This window comes from Rhinatrema bivittatum, chromosome 7 (assembly GCF_901001135.1).
Source record: "Rhinatrema bivittatum chromosome 7, aRhiBiv1.1, whole genome shotgun sequence".
NCBI lineage: Eukaryota > Metazoa > Chordata > Amphibia > Gymnophiona > Rhinatrematidae > Rhinatrema > Rhinatrema bivittatum.
Window position 1 is genome coordinate 25,030,045 of NC_042621.1, and position 22,080 is coordinate 25,052,124.

A 22,080-nucleotide genomic window follows, 5' to 3' on the forward strand; every position below is an offset into this window, starting at 1 on the left:
TTGGGCTGGTTGGAACAGAAGATGGAGTGCTGTAGAAGTCCACAGCGAATGTCCCAACCAGGAGGCGGTTCAGAAGCTCGATGCTGGCTGACGCTCTGGTCTATGGTAAAGTCCTTTGCGACCAAGGACTAGACCCTCACTGGACGAATGGATGGTGTTGGACCGTAGAGGAAGAAGACTCTTCGCCCTGGAGACCGGCACTCCCCCGGAAGGAGCCCTTAGGAGTCCAGCCGCTGGGACTTTAGGAGAATCACCCTGGAAGCCGAAGTCCCCCCCAGGAAGAGCCCGTAGGGACATGGCCCCTGGGACTTAGGCGACTTCCTGATGATGCGGGTGGTCCGGATGCAGGCGCCTCCTGCAGGTCGTGGTTCTGGATGGCTGGCGCCTCCAGCAGGTCATAGGAAATCCAGAAGTCAGTCCAGGAGTCGGAGTCCAAGGATGGTCCGCAGCTAGTCCAGGGGTCGATATCCTGAGATTGGTCCTCAGCCAGTCCAGGGGTCGATATCCAGAGAGCGGTACGCAGCCAGTCCAGGGTCGGAGCCAGAGAGCGATCCAAAGCCAGTCCAGGGATCAGAGCCAGAGAGCGATCCAAAGCCAGTCCAGGGGTCAAGTCCAGAAGAATCCACAGCAAGGGAAGCAGGCAGAAGCGGGATGAAGATAACCAGGAACACAGCAAACACCGGACAAGTCCAGGAACCTTGTTGCAAGGCACTGGAGGATCCAAGAGGCAAGATATTTATGGCTGAAGGCGTCTGACGTCATCCTCAGCTGTGCAGCTGATTTTCCCGCGCTGGCCCCTTTAAGAAAGGCTCCTCCCCGCGCGCGCGCATCAGGGGGTGGGGCCAGCCGCGCCGAGACGTCGACGTCTCTCCCGAGGAGGGAGAGACGTGCTGAGGGGCCTGCAGGCCCGGGGAAGCTCCGAAACGGCCCGGGCCACCCCCGAGGTAGGTGGAGGGACCGGGGCACGAAAAAGTCTGGTTTTATTTGCTATTAAGCGTTTTTTTATGAAGCCAGATTGATCTGTATGAATAAGAGATCCCAATACTTTGGATAGCCTTATAGCTATGAGTTTTGTGAAAATTTTATAGTCCACGTTTAAAAGGGAAATTGGTCTATAATTAGCAGGATAAATAGGATCACAGCCAGGCTTTGGAATCACCACTATGTGAGCGTCAGTAAAAGTGGAAACCTCAGATGAAGGAGAGGACATAGAAGAAAAATATGATAGTAGATATGGAGAAAGCATTTTATGAAACGCATGGTAAAAGTCTGTGGTGAAGCCATCGGGACCGGGTGCTTTGCCAAGAGAGAAGGACATTATAGCAGTTGAAATTTCCAAAGTGGTTATTGGTGCATCCAAGGCTTGAAGTTGAGCTTGTGAAAGATGGGGGATGAGTGATTCTTGAGTAAAAACCTGATATTTCTTCAGGAGTAGGCGAAACCTCAGATTTATAGAATGAAGCATAAAAGTCAGAGAATGTTTGAAGGATGTCCAAATCCGAGGTGACCTCTTGTCCAGACTTAGTGACTAATTTGGTCACTCTAGATTTATATGACATTTTCTTAAGATAAGTTGCTAGCCGTCTGCCACATTTATTGTTTTCAGCGTAATATTGTGCTTTAGAGTGGAAAAGATGTAGGTTTACTTGCACACTTAAGTGTTTATTGTATTCAAATTTGGCTTTCTGAAATTGTAGAAGGGATAATGAGTTAGGAGAACATAAGTGAGATTGTTCCAGGTGCTCCACAGACCGTTGAAGATTCTTAAGTGTTTGAGATTGGAGATGTCGCTTGTGAGCAGAATAACTGATGATATCTCCTCTAATTGTCACCTTGTATGCTTCCCATAGGATCTCCGGGGAAATGTCTGAAGTTGAATTATTGGAAAAATAGTCCAAAGTTTTTTCAGAGAGAAACTTGTGAAAGTCCGGATCCGCCAAGAGGGACGCATTAAATCTCCACTGTTTGTCCATAATGATAGGTGAAGAAAGTTTGAGATGAATACTGACCGCTGCGTGGTCTGAAACTAAAATGGGACAAATCCGAGATTGGAGGATGCTAGGCAGTAGTGAAGGAGAGGTCAGGAAAAAGTCAATTCTAGAATAAGATGAGTGTGGGGAAGAGTAGAACGTGAAATCTTTGTCTGTGGGATGATGAAGCCTCCAAGGGTCGGATACACCAAGTTGAGCCATTAAGTGCTGCAGCGTCTGCGTGGATTTGGAGATAGAATATTTAGCTTCCGTCTTCTTATCTTGACAAGGGTCTAGAGGCTGATTGAAGTCTCCAGCGATTAAATAAGGAGTGTTGTCCAATGAGAGAAGTGATAAAACATTTTGAAAGAAAGTGGGATTGTCAGCATTAGGCGCATATAGATTGAGGATAGTATATGGATTATCCTTAATACTAAATTGTAAGATGTTCCATCTCCCTTCAATATCTGCTAGCTGGTGGATAACAGTTATAGCTAAGTGTTTGTGGACTAATATTGCTGTTCCTCCCTTTTTTTTTGACTGCTGCGCTGACAAAAACCTGCCCAACCCACTGTTGTTTAAGTCTGAGGGACTCGGTAGCTGTGAGGTGGGTTTCTTGAATTAGAGCGATGTCTACATGAAGGGATTGGAGGTAGGTGAGGATCTTTTTACGCTTGATAGGATGTGAAAAGCCATTGACATTAAGTGACATTATCACTATAGCATCTATGGAGGACGCCATGTTATGGAATATGTGTTCAAAGCATACAAGTGACCATATTGATCGCCATAGCTGTAAAAGATGGGTAACCATGTAAAAAGGATCCAAAAAAGTCCATAAAAAGAAAGTATAGCAAGAAACAGACCAAAAATACAAAAAAAACCCCATATTACAAAAATGCAGGTAATTCAGCGAGAACTGCAAAAAGAAAGGTAGTAAAGGCTAGTCAGGCTTAATTAGCCAGCCGCCTAATTATGAAGCAAAGGGTCTCAAGGGGGACCAAAGACCGCTCGAGAAACTCACGGGATAGTTTATCAACTGAGCTTGAAAGGAACCTCATATAATTAACCAAAATTTGGAATAATTTGACTGCCTTTAATTCAGATTACCATTTCCTGAGGTTGCACTTGAGAATTTAAAAAATCCTCCAAATCAGTTGGCACATGAAATAATCTGGTCTGATTCTGGTAAGTGACCTTCATCATCGCTGGGTATAGGAGGCCAAATTTCACTCGCAGCGCATGTAGCCGAGGTCGAAGTGCTAAGAAAGCTTTCCTTTTAGCGGCAGTGGTTTTTGCCAAATCTGGAACAAACATGATAGAGGATCCTTGATACTGTAAAGGTGAGCGTGATTTCGCGGCTTCAAAAATTTGCAAAACTTGTGGGTATTGTAACACTTTGAAAATAATAGGGCGAGGATAAGTAGAAGATCGAATTGGTCGTGATGGGATGCGATGGGCTCTCTCTATTTCAAATGGGAGAGAGAACGTGAGACGCAGATTATCCAGAACCAAGCTGGTAATAAAATAAATCATATCCGTCCCTTCCACGCCCTCCAGGATCCCCAATAGGCGAATATTATTTCTCCTATTCCTGTTCGATAGATCTTCCAGGTCTCTACGGAGCAGTGCCAGTTCTTTTTCTACTGTAGGGAGTGACGCAGTAGCCAGCAATAACGAGGAAACCTGGGTTTCCGTATCATCTAGGCGATGGTTAAGCTGTTCGTATCTCAACGATAAAGTGAGTAAATCTGACCTGATCGCAGAAGTCGTGTCCATATTAGCTTGCATCATGTCTTTAAGCTGTTTCAGTTCTGCAAGAACGAGATCCGCGGACGCCATGTTCTTAGCTGGTAAGGCCTTGTCCGGTGTAGGGGGATCTTGTTTTGATCTTTTCGTCCCCACTGCCGCCGCAAAAGCAGCTTCTATTTTACCTGGTTTTGTGGCAGACATGAAGCCGAATAAGATATGGCCAAAAAGGTAGAAAAATCGCTTGAAAGGACCTGGTTCCAAACATAAAACAAGCGGAAGTTCCTGGAGTTGAGCAATCAAGCGGCCATCTTGGTCTCCACGCAAGAGCCCCCCCCCCCCCCCCCCCCCCCCCGCCAGCTCATCTTTGATTCGAGAGCTCAAGTCCTTTGAGGAAAATGTAATTGAGACAATCAAGTTCCCAATGGAGTTTAGACGCCAGTGTCAGGAATTCTATGACATGATCTGCCAGGGACCTGGTGGTTAGAGACCTTGCTAAGGAGTTAGCAATCTGTTATAGACCTTGCTAAGGAGTTAGCAATCTGTTAGCACTCAGCCCACCAGGAGGGCGGAGTGAGTGGTCTGGTAGCGGTCAGCTCCTCCCAAGGGGAGGAGATAGTAATCTGATAGGCTTGGCTCCTGTAGGAGGAGGAGTTTAGTAATCGGTTAGTGCTCTGCTCCCCCCTGCTTTGCTCCTGTAGAAAGATGAGCCAGTAACCTGTATGATCACCACAGGGAGTTAGCTATCTGATATGGATCAGCTTTCACAAAGAGAGGAGTAATGGTCTAATGTGGTTGGCTCCCACAGAGTGGTAGATGATAATACCACTCTATTAGTGTAAGGAGTAACATTTAGTAGAAATAGTGAATCCCTGGGCCGATGGCAGATGACAGAGCCCTCAAGTGGAGATCCTGAGAGAGACCACCTGCTAGGCTGAAGTATTGAGACAAACATACAGGCCGAGACAGTAAAGCGCGGCCGCGGTTACCCTGTTTCTAACCTGCTTTGTACGCACAATTTTGCCTCATAAGTCTAACCCGCGATTCACTATCTGTTTTTACCAATCCTTACCGCTTCTTGAAATCGACGCGTATCCCTTTCCGCCCACGGCATGTATATGATATGTAAACAATTGGATTAGCTATTCCCTCCAATACAGTAACGTGCGCCCCGATTATCGCCTTTTTAACCAGCTGTTTTGCCGCGTCTTTAACCTGCAAATTTACCGCCTACCCTGACCCAGACATTAGTGTGATGAACTTAGCCGCCCAGTCCCAAACCAACCCAATCCACAGAAAAAAATGCTTCTTGCACAAGGGGGAAAAATTTTTACACAAATAAAGGCAAGGCGCATTTCTGGATTATGCTCGGGCATCGGGGATTGCCAGCTTGACAAGCGTCAGGCAAGCCCCAGCAGAGAGAGACAAAATTTCACGGGCAAACTTTCCCCCAGCCCCCGCTCATGTGCCCTGGCCGTGGCCACGCAAGCCCCCAGCTGCAGCAGCAGAAGGGCGTCCATGGGTGCCGGTCTCCCGTGCAAGCAAGCTGACAGCTCCGGAGCAGTCCCAGTCCTCTCTCCCCTCCTCCTGAGGCGCGCACTGCGGCTCCCCTGCCTCTCGGGGTCAGCCGGCAGCGAAAGCGGCTTCAGCAGCCTGGGGCGGATCGGGCGCTCCCTATGCGAGGTGGCTACCAGCAGCCCCCGCCGGCGAACGTGCATGAACGCACGCCTGTACGCCCAATTTGGGCGCTCAAGGCAGCAGGCGCATGAACGTGTGCCGGGACCTCGGATGTCCAGCCGGGCGCTCAGGTCACGGCGCGCGTTCATGCGCCTGCTACCTTGAGCGCCCAAATAGGCAGGGAGCACAACAAACCACCCTCCAAAGGAGGGTGGTTTGTTGTGCTCCCTGCCTCCGATTGCCGGCTGCTGGGGCTTGCTGGCACCGGGCACTCAAGGCAGCGGGGTCTGTAGGAGAACCATCCACTTCCTGGTACCTGTCATTTCAAATGTCATTTGAAATGACATTTGAAATGACAGGTACCAGCGCACCCAGGATACTGTATAGGCACTGTATAGCGCTCTATACAGTAAAATGGATTGTGCACGCCTACCGCTTCATGGACGCGCTTTGGACGCGGCTTGCATTTGAGTTGGTAGAGGCAGAGTTGCGAGGAAGGGATTCCTCGAGAGTTTCGAGGAAGGGGTTCCTACCCTTATCCTTGCTAACTCGATTTGAAGTAGCAATCAAAGACCTTTTATGTTGGAAGCGGATGACGTCACTATGGGGTGATGCCCCCGAGGTTCGCGCCCTTGCTGGTACAAGGTCTGGAGCGCACACGCACTTACGTCATCAGAAATATGGCGGATCCATGGCGTCAGGCCAGCCCAGGGATTCCAGGAAGAAAATGGCGAGAAGAAGCCGCGGCAGCAACTGTCCGTCAGACCCGAAGGGAGTCGCCATAAGGTAGAGAGGGTGGAGCGAGGGCGAGAATAGGCAAGAACGCAACACTGGTGCCCTGACCGAGATGAAGAAGCTTGGATCCGGAAGCGGATTTTCTGCCAGGGTCATCAAAGATGGAGCGAAATAAGGCAAGGAACCCGGGCAAATCTCATAGGACTGGGTCGGCATGCTCCAATAGGGGTGAGGCCCAGGCCAAGATCTTACCCTCCAGGAGAGACAGAGAATGTAAGTGGTCTTGGTAATCACGTCTGGAAAATAAGTTGGCTGCAGGCAAAAGTGCATGTTACATTGGTTCAGGAAATCTCTGCACATCAGGGGGGAACCCAGAGTATTGTGGGGGGTGCCAGCAGCGGAACGGTCGGTCGAGGAACCGGTGTAGAGGTAGAAGCATTGAATTTGAAGGACGTCGTGGTCACTGTGGCATTCAAGTGGATGCCCAGATTGTCTATAGCTGCTGCTAGTTTTTCCAAGGTTTTTTGTTGCTCGATGATCTTTTGCGCCAGGCCAGGAATTGCCTGTATAGCTGAGACCTCTGCCGAGTCCATGGACTTGGCAATCTGTTAGGTTTTGTGGGTTTCGTGGACCATTGGCCCGAGGTGGAGGTTGATGCTACCTGAGGGGTAGAACCCCACAGGTCCCCACCGTTGGGAGGCAAGGCAGCAGACACAACAATGGTACGGTAGAGAAGGAGAAGTCCTGCATCACTGCTATGTGATCGCAGATGCCTGCACTGGGATATACTGCGAGATGCCCCAAGTAGCGAGACGGAGAGGCACAGTTCAGAGGAGTCACAGTACTTGGCATGTATGGAGATACGATGTACCAGAGAAGAAACCTTCAAGGCAGAGGTGCGCTGGGCAGGCCCCGAGGAATGGGGAGCATGGAGACAGAATCTCTGGAGGAGGAATGCAGAAATTGCCTCAAGGGGCAGGACAGCGTAGCAACAGTCTCTGACATACTGACGTAGGAACTGCCCTGAGGAGTGGGGAAGCACAGAGTCAAGTCTCTGATGAAGTAACATAGGCTTGCCCCGAGGAGCTGGGAAGCGTAAAGTCTCTGATATAGTGACATAGGTCTGTCCCTAGGAGCGGGGAAGCATAGAGAAAGTCTCTAATGTAGTGATGTAGGCCTGCCCCTAGGAGTGGGGAAGCGTAGAGACAAAGTCTCTGGTGAAGTAACATAGACGCTGCCCCAAGGAGCGGGGAAGTATAGAGTCAAAGTCTCTGGTCAAGTGACATAGAGGCTGCCCCAAGGAGTTAAGAAGCGTAGAGACAGGATCTCGGAAAGACAAAGCTGAGGTTATCCCGAGGAGCGGGGAAGCGAGCAGGCAGGACCTTTGGTGAGGAGTGTAGGGGCTACCCCGAGGAGCGGGGAAGCACGGAGACCAGGTCTCAGAAAAGAAGCAGAAACAGGCCCCCAAGGAGTGGGTACCCGAGCCAGAGTCCAGGTTAGAGAGTGGAGATACAAGGCAGGAACCACGGGTCTGGAGAAGACAGGAACAAGCACCAGAGAGGTCAGGGAACTCATTGCCAAGTCGGTTTGCAAAGGCCAAAGGAGGTGCTTAAATATCTCAAGGTAATGATGTCATCAGTAGGGGACAGCCCAAGGGTTCCTGCCATTGGCCCTTTAAATAGAGAACAGATAGCGTTCTCTTCCTAGGAAGGCCCGGAGAACAGATAGCGTTCTCTTCCTAGGAAGGCCCGGAGTCGGAGCATGTGACGGCGGCATCCCAGCCACCATGCGTAGCAGAGAGGACCGGGAATTGCGCAGTGACAATGGCTGGCAAGAGCCACAAGTTCACCTGGAGTAGAGGGCCAGGCATGGCAGGATGTGAGTTGGGTCGGCTGTGGCCGCCTGCAGCCGATGATCATAACACCAATCTAGTAGTTTTGGGAGAAGGAGTTTGTAGAAGTTTGTTTTTTGTTCAGAGATTTTTGCATGGACTGTATATATGTAGAGATACTGATATCCAAGTAGTGTTATTATTGTAGATGAGGTTTTGAATGATTGTTAGAGTTTTGTATTGTATGCGCCATTTGATCGGGAGCCAATGTAACTTATGAGAAGTTGGAGATATGGAATCATAAATTCTATTGATAGAGAGGAGTCAGGCTGCTGAGTTTTGTAAAAGCTGAAGTGGGCGAATAGCGGATTGGAGAAGACCTAGAATAGTGGATTGGGAAGACCTAGAAACAAGAATTAACGATTCTTGGACTGTAGTATGAATTGAACAGGATCCAGTAAAGGTTTGATATGTTTTAGTAGTCTGATTTTGTAGAAATAGGTTTTTTGAAGTGCTTTGATGTGCGCAGTTAGGTCTAGTTGAGGATCTAGTACGATGCCTAAATTGCGGACTTGTTTCATGATATTAATGGTGCAATTGTGTTGGATAGTGATTGGAATATTTTTAAAGTGTGGGTTTCCTAGTATAAGTATTTCAGTTTTGGATAGATTTAAGCTTAGTTAATTGCAGCGATTCTCACCCGGTGTGTTGTGACACACCAGTGTGTCACCAAGCAGCAGCAGGTATGTCGTGTGCTACCGGTCTCCCGCTGCTCTTCCCTCCTCTTCCTTCACCGAGCGAGAAAGGGACAGTCTTCCACTGCTGCCACTGCCAATCAGACTATCAGCACGTTCAAGCCTGGATGGGAATGGCAGCAGTGTTAGTGGAGGCTGGCAACTGCGGCTGGGCCTTTTCTTCTTCCCGCTCCTGCCCCCTGGCCCGGAACAGGAAGTGATGTGCAATGGGGTGCGCGGGAAGAAAAAAGAGCCATGCTGCATGAAAAAGTAGCGGTGGCAGCATCAGCCCCAAGCAGTAGCATGGGCCTGGATCAAAATCAGAAGCAGCCAGAAATTGGCATAGGAGACAGCAGAATTAGCTTCCCATGACCGAAGGGATTCTTCTTTCTTGGCCTGTGGGGGCTAGAGGAGGAGGCTGCTGCAGCTATCATTTGTGCTCGCGGGGGGGCAGGAAGTGAGAGAGAGCCAGCCAGCCAGCCTGTCTGTAAGTGAGAGAATGTATGTGTGATTGAGAGTGTGTATGTGTAGCTGTGATTGGGAGCCTGTGTGTAAGTAAGAACATTTGATTGAGATTATCTATGTAAGTGTGTGAGAGAGAGCATATGTGTGATTGAGAGAAACTGGTCAGAGAGGTGATGTGTGTATATAGGAGAGACAATGGAAGTGACTGGTCAGGGAGATGACTGGAGTGTGTGTGTGTGTGTGTGAGAGAGAGAGAGAGAGAAAGTGACTATGGGAATGAGAAGCCTGTGTATGTGGAGAGGCCTAGTAAAGGAGTGAGAAACCTGGGTGTGTGTGAGACACAGCATGGGAGTGAGAAGCCTGATTATGTAAGATAGAACATGGGAATGGGAAGCCTGTGTGTGAGTATGCATGAGAGAGAGAGACTGTTTGGGAAGGTGACTGATGTGTAAAAGACTGGTCAGGAGATGATTGGTGTGTGAGAGAGAGAAACTGGTATGTGAGTGTGACTGGTATGTGTGTGTGTGAGAGAGAACGAAAGTGATTAGGGGAATGAGAAGCCTGTGCATGTGGAGAGAGCTAGCATAGGAGTGAGAAACTTTTGTGTGTGAGACACAGCATGGGAGTGAGAAGCCTGTATATGTAAGATATAACATGGAAGTGGGAAGCCTGTGTGTGTGTGTGTGTGTTCGGGAAAGTGACGGTGTGTGTGTAAGAGAAAGACTGGCTGGGAGATAATTGGTGTGGGAAAGACAGAAACTGGTCATGGAGGTGTGACTGATATCTGTGTGTGTGAGAGACAGAGAGACTGGTCGTGGGCCCTAAGAAAGAGGACCACGAGTACACCGCTTCAGCCACTACTGCTTCTGGTGTGTGCTACTGGCCTGCAAGGAAAAGGAGTAGAAGAGCTGCTGGAGGGGGTTAGTAAAGGTGGCTTTTAAGTTTATTTTTCTTGATTGTCTGCCATTTTAATTAGTGAATATTATGTGATGTGTCTGCTGTTTTGAAATATTTTATTGGTGTTTGGAGAATTTTAAATAATTTTTATGAGTTTTTAACTGTTGGATATTATTTTATTCATAGTTGTTTGAAACATTTATTCTGCTTATTAGTATAGTTATATAATTATTTCTGTGTTGTGATTTATTTATTTATTTATTTATTTTAAATCTTTTCTATACCGTCGTTTGGAAGATACCGTCACAACGGTTTACATCAAGGCACATAAAATTAATGATACTGTGATTCGCACATTTACAAGAGTGCCATAAGGTTCGGTAACATAGTTAGTGATCAATAATGTTTAAATGTAACTAATCATGTCCATGTCTCTATCTCGGTTATTATTATAGATTTACTTTAAAATCGTGAGTTGTTCTTTAAAGACTACACACTTGTTGAATACAGTGTGTGTGGATGTTATATTGAATGTGCTTTGCCTGTCCCTGGTTTCTATTCTCCCTTCTCTTTCTGAAAAGCTTGTTTAAAGAGCCAGGTTTTTAAACCTTTTCTAAAGATTTTGCTGTCTCTTTGTAGTCTTAAATCTAGGGGCATGGAGTGATCTATAGCTGCTTATCTATTTCTGTTTTCCTAACAGGAGGTATATTGGCGTTTATTGCCTGATTTAATATTTGTAGTGTGGCTTTTCATAGGTAGGATTGTTACTGTTTGAGTGCATTCCATAATAAAGGTGTAACTGTGTGTGGATTAGTTGATGTGCATTACTATAGATCCTGGGAATATGTTAGATCAGTTCTGTGTATGTGACCGAGGTGAGGTATTTTACTAGCATGTAAGCATTAGGGATGTGAATCGTGTGCCCGATCGTTTTAACGATCGGGTTCGGTTGGGGGGGGGGGGGGGATCTGATCGTTACGAGATGTGAATTGGAATCGGTTCCAATTCCAATTCACATCACTAATTTTTTTTAGTGAGGCCCGCGCCGATAAAAAAAACCCACCCCGACCGTTTAAAAATACCCCCGTAGCCTCCCCCACTCTCCCGACCCCCCCAAAAAAAACTTTTTACACATACCTGGTGGTCCAGGGGGGCCGCGGGCAGCGATCACCTGTTCCCACGCTATCAGCTGCGCTAAAAAAAAGGGCGCCGATGGCCCTTTGCCCTTACCATGTGACAGGGCAAAGGTAGCGCCAGCGCTATTTTGAATATTGGCAATACGGCCGGAGTGCAGGCGGTCGCTCTCGGACCCCCACTGGACTTTTGGCAAGTCTTGTGCGGGTCAGAAGGTCCCCCCAAGCTGGCCAAAAGTCCCTGGGGGTCCAGCGGGGGTCCGGGAGCGATCTCCTGCATGATTTTAAAAAAAACAAAACCGCGACGATCAGATTCCCTCCCCCACAGCCAAAATCGATTGTTAAGATCACACGATTCACATCTCTATTAAGCGTACTAAGATATATGCGGCTCTGAAACAAAGTGCACAGACGTTGCCTTCCTGTAGGAGACGCACATCTCTGATAACGAACATCGGAAATTGCGACAGGGATGGGTTGGTGAGGTGTGCTATGCGACTGCCAACATTAGATCGGCAGGAGTAGCCATATTAATCCATAAGGCAGTCCCCCTAACTATCCACCAGGAATTAAAAGACCCCCAAGGCCGTTACTTAATTCTTGTCGCAGAGTTACACCGCACACCAGTGGTCTTCTGCAATGTATATGCGTCTAATCAGTATACTCCCTCATTTTTTTGGGAGATCTACCGGAAACTGCTTCCCTTTTTGGACCATATTCTGATAGTGGGGGGGGGGGGACTTCAATGCCGTTCGAGATCCGAGCCTCGACTCGTCCCGAGGGTCAGCTGCATCCCGCACACCAAGCAAAGGCATTGTACTCTTGGAGAACTCTCTCCACTTGGTGGATGTCTGACGAACACTACACCCTACAGAATCCGATTTTACACACATGTCCCGAGCGCATGCGTCCTTTTCCCTTCTGGACTATTTACTTCTTAGTGTACAGACATTTGCTAAGGTGGGGGATGCTCAGATAGGGGACATATGTATCTCTGACCATGCACCCATATGGCTTGAGCTACATTGGCAAACTATGTCTCCACCTGCCAAAGTATGGCTATATCCTTATTACCTAGCAGAAGACACTTCTTTCCAGGAATTTTTGTACGTGAAATGGTCAGAGTACTCACAGGCCAATAAAGAACATGCGGGGGACCATATCCTCTTTTGGTATATGGTCCGGGAGCGACCTCCTGCACGCGGGCCGTATTGCCAATATTCAAAATGGCGCCAGCGCTACTTTTGCCCTCACTATGTCGACATAGTGAGGAATTTTGCCCTCACTATGTCGACATAGTGAGGGCAAAAGTCAAAATGGCGCCGGCGCTACTTTTGCCCTCACTGACATAGTGAGGGCAAAAGTAGCGCCGGCGCCATTTTGAATATTGGCAATACGGCCCGCGTGCAGGAGGTCGCTCCCGGACCCCCGCTGGACTTATGACAAGTCTTGTGGGGGTCAGGAGGCCCCCCCAAGCTGGCCAAAAGTCCCTGGGGGTCCAGCGGGGGTCCGGGAGCGATCTCCTGCACTCGTGACGTCGGGTGACAGGAACCAAAATGGCGCCGGTGCTACCTTTGCCCTGTCATATGGTAAGGGCAAAGGGCCACCGGCGCCATTTCTTTTAACGCAGCCGTGGCCCGAGAGCGGGAGATCGCACCGGGACCCCCCCCCCCCCCACTGGACCCCAGGTAATTTAAAACATTTTGGGGGGCTTCGGGAGGGTGGGGGATTTATTTTAAAGGGTCGGAGTGGGTTTTAGGGTGCCGGTTTTCCCGCCCTCCCCCTCCCCCTATTTACGATTTTTTGACGATAAATCGGGGGAATTGTTATTGTATCGCGGCTCTAACAATTTTTTACAATTTAAAATATATCTGACGATTGTTTTAAATCGTCAAAAAACGATTCACATCCCTACTGGTGACCCTCAACCACCTGTCGGCCGGGATCCTCTAAGGTCCGCTTGAAATGGATATGAGGTAGGAGAGATGGTGGAGGACATCATCAGAATGCTCCCAAAGTGGGAAGGCCCATGCCAGGGCCTTCCCTTCAAGGCGTGAGAGGATGAAGGTAATCTTGGTGGTCTCACTCGGGAACAGCGAAGGCTGTAGTGTGAATTGCATAAAACATTAGTTGATGAACCTTGGCAAATGCGCGGATCCCTATTGAAACAGGGTGGAGCTGAGAGGGCAAGTGATGCCCGTGGGGGCAGGGTTTGAGCAAAACTCCCTGAGTTGGCCCTAACAGAATCCTTTAATTGAGACTGTAGTCTCTCCACGGATGAAGCTAATGCTTCCATGGTTCGCTGTTGTTCTCGAACATGAGCAGCTAGGCCAGGGATGGCCTGCAAGGTGGGAGACTCCGCCAAGTCTATGGCCTTGGCAACCTGTTGCGCTAGAGGTGGACCCTTGGCCTGGTGCAGGATAGGTACGGCCCTCTGGTCGGACCCAGAGAGCAACTGCCACCAGGAGGCGGAGCATAGGAGGAGACAGAGGCTATCTGGAGCTTTGCCAAAAGCAACCCGGGGTTTCCACAGGTTGAGCCCTTGGGTACCTGGGCCGCCTGGTCTTAGGTGGGCCTCGCAGGGTGGGAGTGCCCACCACAAACAAGGGTGTGTGGTCGATGTCCAAGCAAGAATGTCCAGAGGTTGCAGGAAGCCAGAATAGAGTATCTGAGTGGATAGTGAGGATCAAGGCCAGAGTATCAGATCAGAATGGTCAGCCAAAATAGGGGACAGTACCTGTAGTCAGTCCAGGCATAGTCAGATCAGGCAAAGGTCAATTCCAGGCAGTAGTCAGGAGTGGTCAGTGTACAGACAAAGTTTGGTTCCAGGCAGCATTCAGGAGTGGTCAGTGTACAGGCAGAGGTCGGTTCCAGGCAGTGATCAGGAGTGGTCAGGGTACAGGCAGAGGTCAGTTCCAGGCGGCAGACAGTCATGGTCAAGAGCAAGCAAAGGTCAGTACCATGAGATCAGTTCAAAGGGTACTACCAGGAGAGACGAAGGAACAGGAGATACTGGAACAGGAGACACTGGTACAGGCAAATTAGAGAACACCGGAGTGTACGACCCGAACGAGGTGCTCATCGGACCTGGGCCCTGGCCACCGCGGAAACGGACACCAGACGGAACGGTGGACCCAGGATGCAGTCAATCGGGAGTGGGTCCCGATGAGCCACTGGACAGGCAGCCATGGAATGGCCCGAATGTCAAGGCACTGGGCTAGGGGCTGAGCCCTTCTATATATACCGGGTTCAGGTGACGTCAGACTCAGGCGCCGCCCGTGTTTCCCATGCTTGGCCCTTTAAGGTTAGAAGAGCTCCTTGCACGCGTGTGCTAGGGGGTGGGGCCGATGCCGAGTAGGATGCCGAGCCTTGGTGTGAGGAGCACTGCGAGGGAGAAGGCCCCGATGGGCCTGGGGACAGTCTTGGAGGCCACGGCCGAGCAGCGCAGGGACTGAGAGAGGAGCTGGTGGACGGTCACGCCAGGTGAGCAGGCCTGGTCATGGCACCAACACAGCCGGAAAGTTCAATAATTTCTTAAAGACTGCACTCAAAACCTTGAGGAAAGCCAGAGATCAATTGTGGTCTTTGACATTGCAAAAGGAAGCAAATTGAACAGACTCCTTGGGACTTACAGTACTCAACTGCCATCATATACTGTTTTGCCTATTTCTATGAATGTAATTACAACTGTTCCATCCATCTTCACTGTACATGGCAGAAAGATATTTCTCTTTGTATTGTATCTGTAAGAGGTTTACCATAGGAAGGGGTTTCATATCCCTTTAAATATCTGAAATTTGGTTTTATAGTCAGGTTACAAGCACCATAATAACTTTGATTTCTTTCTTTTGCTCTGTACACCTAGAACATATTATAGCTGGCTATATTTCCACTGGGATAGAACTTCAACTGAATTGTAATGTTTTTGATGCATTTTGAAGGATCTCTGGGAGTTGGTGGTAGATATCATAATATCCATTTACTCTTTTATCATTAAGGTCAGAATCCAGATTCAAAGTCCTCAATTGCTATTGATATTACAAGTTTCCTACTCAAATATCAAACTCATAAAGTTGACTTTCTTATTTCTTGCTTGTGATAACATGCTGTATATTTTCCAGGCAAAAGTGAATAAGGATCAAATTAACATACTCCAAATCTTTTTTTAATCTCTTTATTTAAATGAATGACAGAACCAGTTATAACAATAACAAACTTTACTTTTTCACCCTATATAGCAGAGAAGAATAGTCAAACATTTAGCACATAAATGCTAATTTATAGACGATGAATCTAACTCTAAGAAAAAGTACAGTTAAGACTTACAAACTGGGTACTTAAATGAGCATGAGATATACAGTCCAGAGAAGGTAGCTATTTAGACTTTGAAATGAAACTGATTGTAAGAATCAAGGGTAGGGTTTGTAGAAAAGGTCTCATATGCTCCAAAAAAAGACCTTTGCCTTCTTAGATTTACATCTTGCTGTCCAAAACTCCATAAGCACCATCTGAGACCTCCACATTTACAAAGTGAGAGGCTCTGAGTACAGTCATTTAATTAAGACACATTCCTTGGCAACATAGCAAAACTTGAAAAGAAGCAGCTTATGTCCCTTCTCTACAAAAATCTAATTACTCACATACCTTAAAGGACAAAAAGAACATTTATTTATTTTATTTATTTAGGATTTTTATATACCGAAATTCTTGTTGGGAAACAAATCAGTCCGGTTTACAGGTAACAACAATAATGCCGCGGGACGGGAAACAGTGCCCCTGGCTTTACAAGAAACATATTAAACAAGGCTTTACATAACATAATGAATAGTAACGATTCAAGGAAACTTCATAAGGTAACTTCTCTGGGTTAGGGACAAACTGGATGGTTTTAGATAAAGATGAACTAAGTCTGGTTAAATTTTTAACTTGGTTAGATTTCCCTGAAGTGTACACAATAAATACAATATAAAAATAAAGTAAAAATTGGAATTGAAATTAACTACTTAAATGAGGTAAAAATACAATAACATGTAACAGATAAATAAAGAAGCGAAGGCAGATTGTGTAACGAAGTCTTTGGGTGGTGAAATCTGAAAACACAAGTGATCCAGCTATCATAGAGTGATCTAAGTCATAGAGTAACATAAGGCATAAACAATAGGGAAATGAGGTGACATAATTTTATGAATTAACATAAGGCCTAAACATTAATGTCTTAAGTTGACATAAGTCATAGAGTAACATGAGGCCGTCATAACGTGATATAGGGGTGGAAGGGGGAAAAGGGTCGAAGATGGAAGGTGATGGAGAGCAGACTGTGGGCAGACTGCGAGGGTTGAGTTGCTTATGTGTCTGTGAAAGCTTGGCTAAAGAGCCAGATTTTTAGCTTTTTTTTGAAGACCGGATGGCTTGATTCTAGTCTTAAGTCTGGGGGGAGAGTGTTCCAATGATGAGGTCCAGCAGTTGATAGAGCTCGTTTCCTTCGTGATGTTTTTGCGGGTGGGGCATACAGTGTACCTTTGTATGCGCTTCTGATGGGTCGTGTCATATGAGTCATGTCATGTCATATGAGTAACTTTCTTGGTCATAATTATTGGTCATAATTTCTTGGTCATGTCATATGAGTAACTTTCTTGGTCATAATTATCAATGCATGCTTTAATCCATTATGTCCCAGGGTCCTATTTAGAGGACAGCCATTTAAAAAAATTTGGGAAATGATGGGTTAAGGATCCCACAGCCTCCCAATAAAAGGACATTTTACATAATGAAAGTGGCTCCTGGAGAACATTTCACACAGCTATTAGTCTGCATTAAACCCATCTTGTGAGATTGTAGGAGGCAAAAAAAAAAAAAAAAAGGTACTGTGGAAAATACACAATTGCAACTTTCAGAGACTGATGATAATTGTGCTTCTATAAATCAATGAATGGCATTCCCTTAAATGTTCTTCATCCAGTGCAGAATAACCATCCTTCTGCTAAAATTTTAAATACTATATTCACAATGATATTTATTTATTATTTTTATATACCAACATTCATCTCAATTGAGATATCACACTGGTTTACATTCAGGTACTGTAGGTATTTCTCCATCCCCAGAGGGCTTACAATCTAAGTTTTTTTGTACCTGAGGCAATGTAGGGTAAAGTGACTTGCCCAAGGTCACAAGGAGTGACAGTGGGACTTGAACCTTGGTCTCCTGGTTCATAGTCCACTGCTCTAACCACTAGGCTATTCCTCCTCCCTTATATGAAAATTTGTACGAATATGATAGGGTATCCTTATGCGCAGCAAACTATTAAACCAAGGCATTAAAAGAAGGCAAAACAATGGCTCCTCCAGACTCCATCAAGGTAGTATTGACAAATGTGCAAATTTGAATATAACTTAGAAAATGTATATCAGCAAATCCCATATGCTTCTTACAATATGCAAAGGAATGTAATTATTGAATATTTTTATCAATAACATCTATTATGCTCTATTCCGGAGTCACTCATTTGTGGCACATGAGTATATCTAGGATAGAAATCTTTTGAGAGCAATTCATTCTTTTCTGACAGACTTGACCAACAAAGAGGACTTTATTTCATCATAAAAAATCTTCCCTGGAAGCATGAATAACATACATTGGGGTTTAGTGGGGCACAAATTGCAATCTCATCTCCAGCTGGATATCTGTATAATAATTATGATCCAATAACCAATCTCCTAATACCCATAAATGAACCTAAGATTAGAGGTCCACATACCTCCCTCATCTCTTGGCATCATCAAAGTTTGTTAAACTACCACCTTCTTTCTCCTCCAGAAAAAGGTACGAATATTTTGTTTAATATCTGTTACATTCAGCAGTCTTTGGGCTAACCCCACGAACCGCCACCCTCATCTTTCCATCCAGGCCTAAGATGTAGCAGCACATCTTCACAGCAGGGTGCTACTCCTTTTCATGGCAACATGCCACTGGCATACCTCATGGTTGGATGTCATTGACTCCCTACTGCTGCACTCCTCCTTAGACGTGCATGTGCACAATGTTGCAGAACCTATAGGTACCGTGGTGGAAAATGCATATATAAAATGTGAAATGACCTCACACAGGCCTATAAAAAGCCCTCCTGACCTCTACTTCTTTGCTTCAGTAACAGGTCCCACTACCCTGAGTACAGCGTGTTGCTTCCAGCATCCATATCATCAATTCCAGTGTTCTTGTCTTCAGTTCTTCAGTTCCAGTGTCCTTGTCTTCAGTTCCAGCATCCTCCTTGTCAGTTGTTCAGCCACTCCCTGCCTGTTCTTCTCCTTGCCTTCCTGCCCTGCCTATCTGTCCCCTTTTCCATTGGATGGATATCTGATTTAACATTGGCCTGATCTCAGATACACTTGACAGCTGCCTGCCACCCTCCATTGCCTGCCACAAGATATACTAGAAAGCTGCCTGCCACTGACCATGGCCTGCCATTGAATATGCTTGACCACTACCTGCTACTGACCACTGCCTACCCAGCTAATTCACGATGACCTCATATGCCATTGGCAGAGGCCCCCTACCTAAGACCTGCCGGCCCTGTCACCTAAAGGCTCAACCTGAGGGGAACGAGGGCTAGTACAGGCAAAGCTACAGTTGGGCCTCTGCTTCATTTGGGTCTTCCTGCTGATGGTGGGAACCTGCAGGTCTCCTCTCTGCAGGTTGCACCAATCCTGCCTTGGCCCAAGGATCCACGAACGTAACAATATCCGATATCCTTTATACATAAAATGAGAGGAAGCATCTGAACATTGAAAGTAAAATCATTTTTATCAAACCAATTCGGCCCTGAAAATGTTACTGGAAGCATGCTCCAATTCTCTAGCTTCCGCAGCAAACCATTTACAAGTGGACCAATATTGAAAGAATACTAAAGATTTGGATATGAATCTGTAATTCTGAATACTTAATCTTGTCTAGAGTGCATTTCACAGGAAAGTTAGACCAATTGGATTGTAAAGTTTCCATAATCTTCAGAGTTTAAATCTTACCCAAATTCAATTTAAATTCAGAGAAAGTATCTGTAAGGCCGCAGGTAGAACAACCTACGCATTGGTTAATAGGAGCAAAATACCATCCACAAAAAGTACGGACTTCACACAGAGCTTCCAGATACCAAATTGGAAGCATTCAATTTTTCAACCAGGTTATCTACCATAAGAATAAATAATAGGGGCATCTCTATCTGGTACCCCTGTAAAGGCCAAATCTCTTCAGTAGTCACTCATTAAGACACACCCTTGTACAAGGGTTAGTATAAAGAAGAGTAATATAGTCAAAAGTTTTCCCCTTGAATCAAAATATCTGTAGTGCTTTTTTCAGAAAAGACCATTAAACCCTATTGAAGGCCTCTATATCCAGGCAGCAGTTTGCAGATATTCATCGATGATCTCCTCCCATATACAGAAATCCACTTGATCATGGCAATATAATTTAGATCTAATAAATTTAGAACAGGTTTTGATATCTAGATTTAATAATGAGATTGGAATATATGAAGAAAGTTGTTGCTTGCCCTCCTGGTTTTAGAAATAACTATGATAGACATTTCATCCTGTGTGCATGGCATATTATTTGCTAGGGGTGTGCATTCGTTTTGAACTTATATGTAAAACGCTACTTATTTTTTTTTTTTAACTTAAAAAAGTGATGAGGCGAAAATGATCGGATTTCCAACGTATTCAACATAGCTATGTTGAATACGTTGGAAATCGCGATCGTTGATCCTAAATAAAAATTTAAACCCCTCACCCTCCTTAATCCCCCCCCAAGACTTACCAAAATTCCCTGCTGGTCCAGCGGGGAGTCAGGAAGCCATTCCTCTATTCCTTTGCGAGGACCACGTGACGGCCGCGTCACGTCGATGACGCAGCCGTCACGTGGTCCACCCGGTTCCGCTCCCAGACCCCTCGTTGGACACAAACGGAACTTTTGGCCAGCTTGGGGAGGTCAGGAGGCCCCCCCAAGCTGTCCAAAAGTTCCGTTTGTGTCCAACGAGGGGTCCGGGAGTGGAACCGCGGTGGACCACGTGACGGCCGCGTCACGTCGATGACGCGGCCATCACGTGGTCCACCCGGTTCCGCTCCCAGACCCCTCGTTGGACACAAACGGAACTTTTGGCCAGCTTGGGGAGGTCAGGAGGCCCCCCCAAGCTGTCCAAAAGTTCCGTTTGTGTCCAACGAGGGGTCCGGGAGCAGAACCGCGGTGGACCACGTGACGGCCGCGTCACTCCGACGTGACGCGGACATCACGTGGTCCTCGCAAAGGAATAGAGGAATGGCTTCCTGACTCCCCGCTGGACCACCAGGGAATTTTGGTAAGTCTTGGGGGGTGATTAAGGAGGGTGAGGGGTTTAAATTTTTATTTAGGGAACCGGTGCACGTATGGACATAGACTCAACTTATGGAATTCTCCATATGTCCATATTGACCGAAATTGACCCCCCTTTTCGACTTATGGACTTATGAACATAAACCTTTTGTCTGCACATCCCTATTATTTGCCCTAATACATATTGATTCAAACACAGTAGTAAAAGTGCCATTTAGTTTGTTTGCCAGGGATTTATAAAAAAGAGCATCCAGTCCATCAAAACTTTGTGATTTTAATAAAGGTAAGGCCTTAATAGCCATTAGGGGTAGGCATTTGGGAGAAATGTAAAATGAAATGAAATGTCCTATTTCATTTGGATCATTTTCAAAATGGAATGATTTAAATTCTGACAAAATTTCATAAGAATCTAATTTTGCTTTGAAAATCATTAAAAGAAAAGTCACAATTTGGGCCTAGGCCTAAGCCTGAAACTGGGGTCTAGCCTAGGGAATAGACCGATACCCAAAGCCGGGACCCAGACCTATGCCTGAGTGTGACACTGGGCTTTCAGCTGAGGCCCTGGCCAGATGCAAGGGCCTTGGCTGAGACCCAAGCAAAGGCCCAGGCCCCCCAATTTTTCACTTACCTAATACAACGTCCTGGACCAGTCCAAAGGCTGGGTCCCGATGCCCGGGCCTTGGCCTGGACCAAGGTCTGATGCTGAAGCCTGATTTGACCAGTTCCAAATGCATGGGCCTCAGTCTAAGCCAGGGCCCAGGCCCAAGCCTGACAAAGGGGCCAGGTCCAGAAACCGGGTCCCAATGCCTGAACTGAGGCCCATATCCAGGCCCAAACCATAGGTCATATCCAAATGCCTGGGCCTGGGACTGGACCCAGGCCTGACTCCAGGGCCCAACTCAATTGGGGCCCAACCTGGGCCTTGGCCTAAAAGCAGACCCAATGCTGGGAAGTGACCTGATGCTGGGCCCTGGTCCAGAAACTAGATCCTGATATTATGGTTTTGTAAGAATGAGAACCCTGGGCTGAGATGAGAGATGTCTCTGCCCACAGGGAGGAGCCCCGTGAGCCTCACTGTCAGGGGACATGGTCTCAGTGACATAGGACACAGCTGTAATGGTGACTTTATTGACAGGAAAGATAAGGCATAGCCCGTGGAGCGGGAATGTAAATAAACACAGTTCTTGAGCAAAAGGTATGCCCAGGGTGGCACCCCTGGAATGAAGGTGCAGTAGTGGCCCGCAGCGCTGGGTACACCAGGAGATTCCTACAGGCGGGAGGAGATTACCTCAGAAGTGCAGATCCAGTAGTGGCCCACAGCGTGGGCTATGCCGAGGATGACTGTACTGTTGATGAGACTGTTGGTAAGATTTGAAGTGCAGGAACCTAGATGTGGATTTTGTAGAAGCGGCAATACCCTGCATCTCAGGATATGCTAGAATAGTAATTGCTGAAGAGGAACGGTAGTGGCCCGAGGCACGGGGTACACCATAGTAGCTTCAGTAAGGCTGGTATCTTAGAAGGTACTC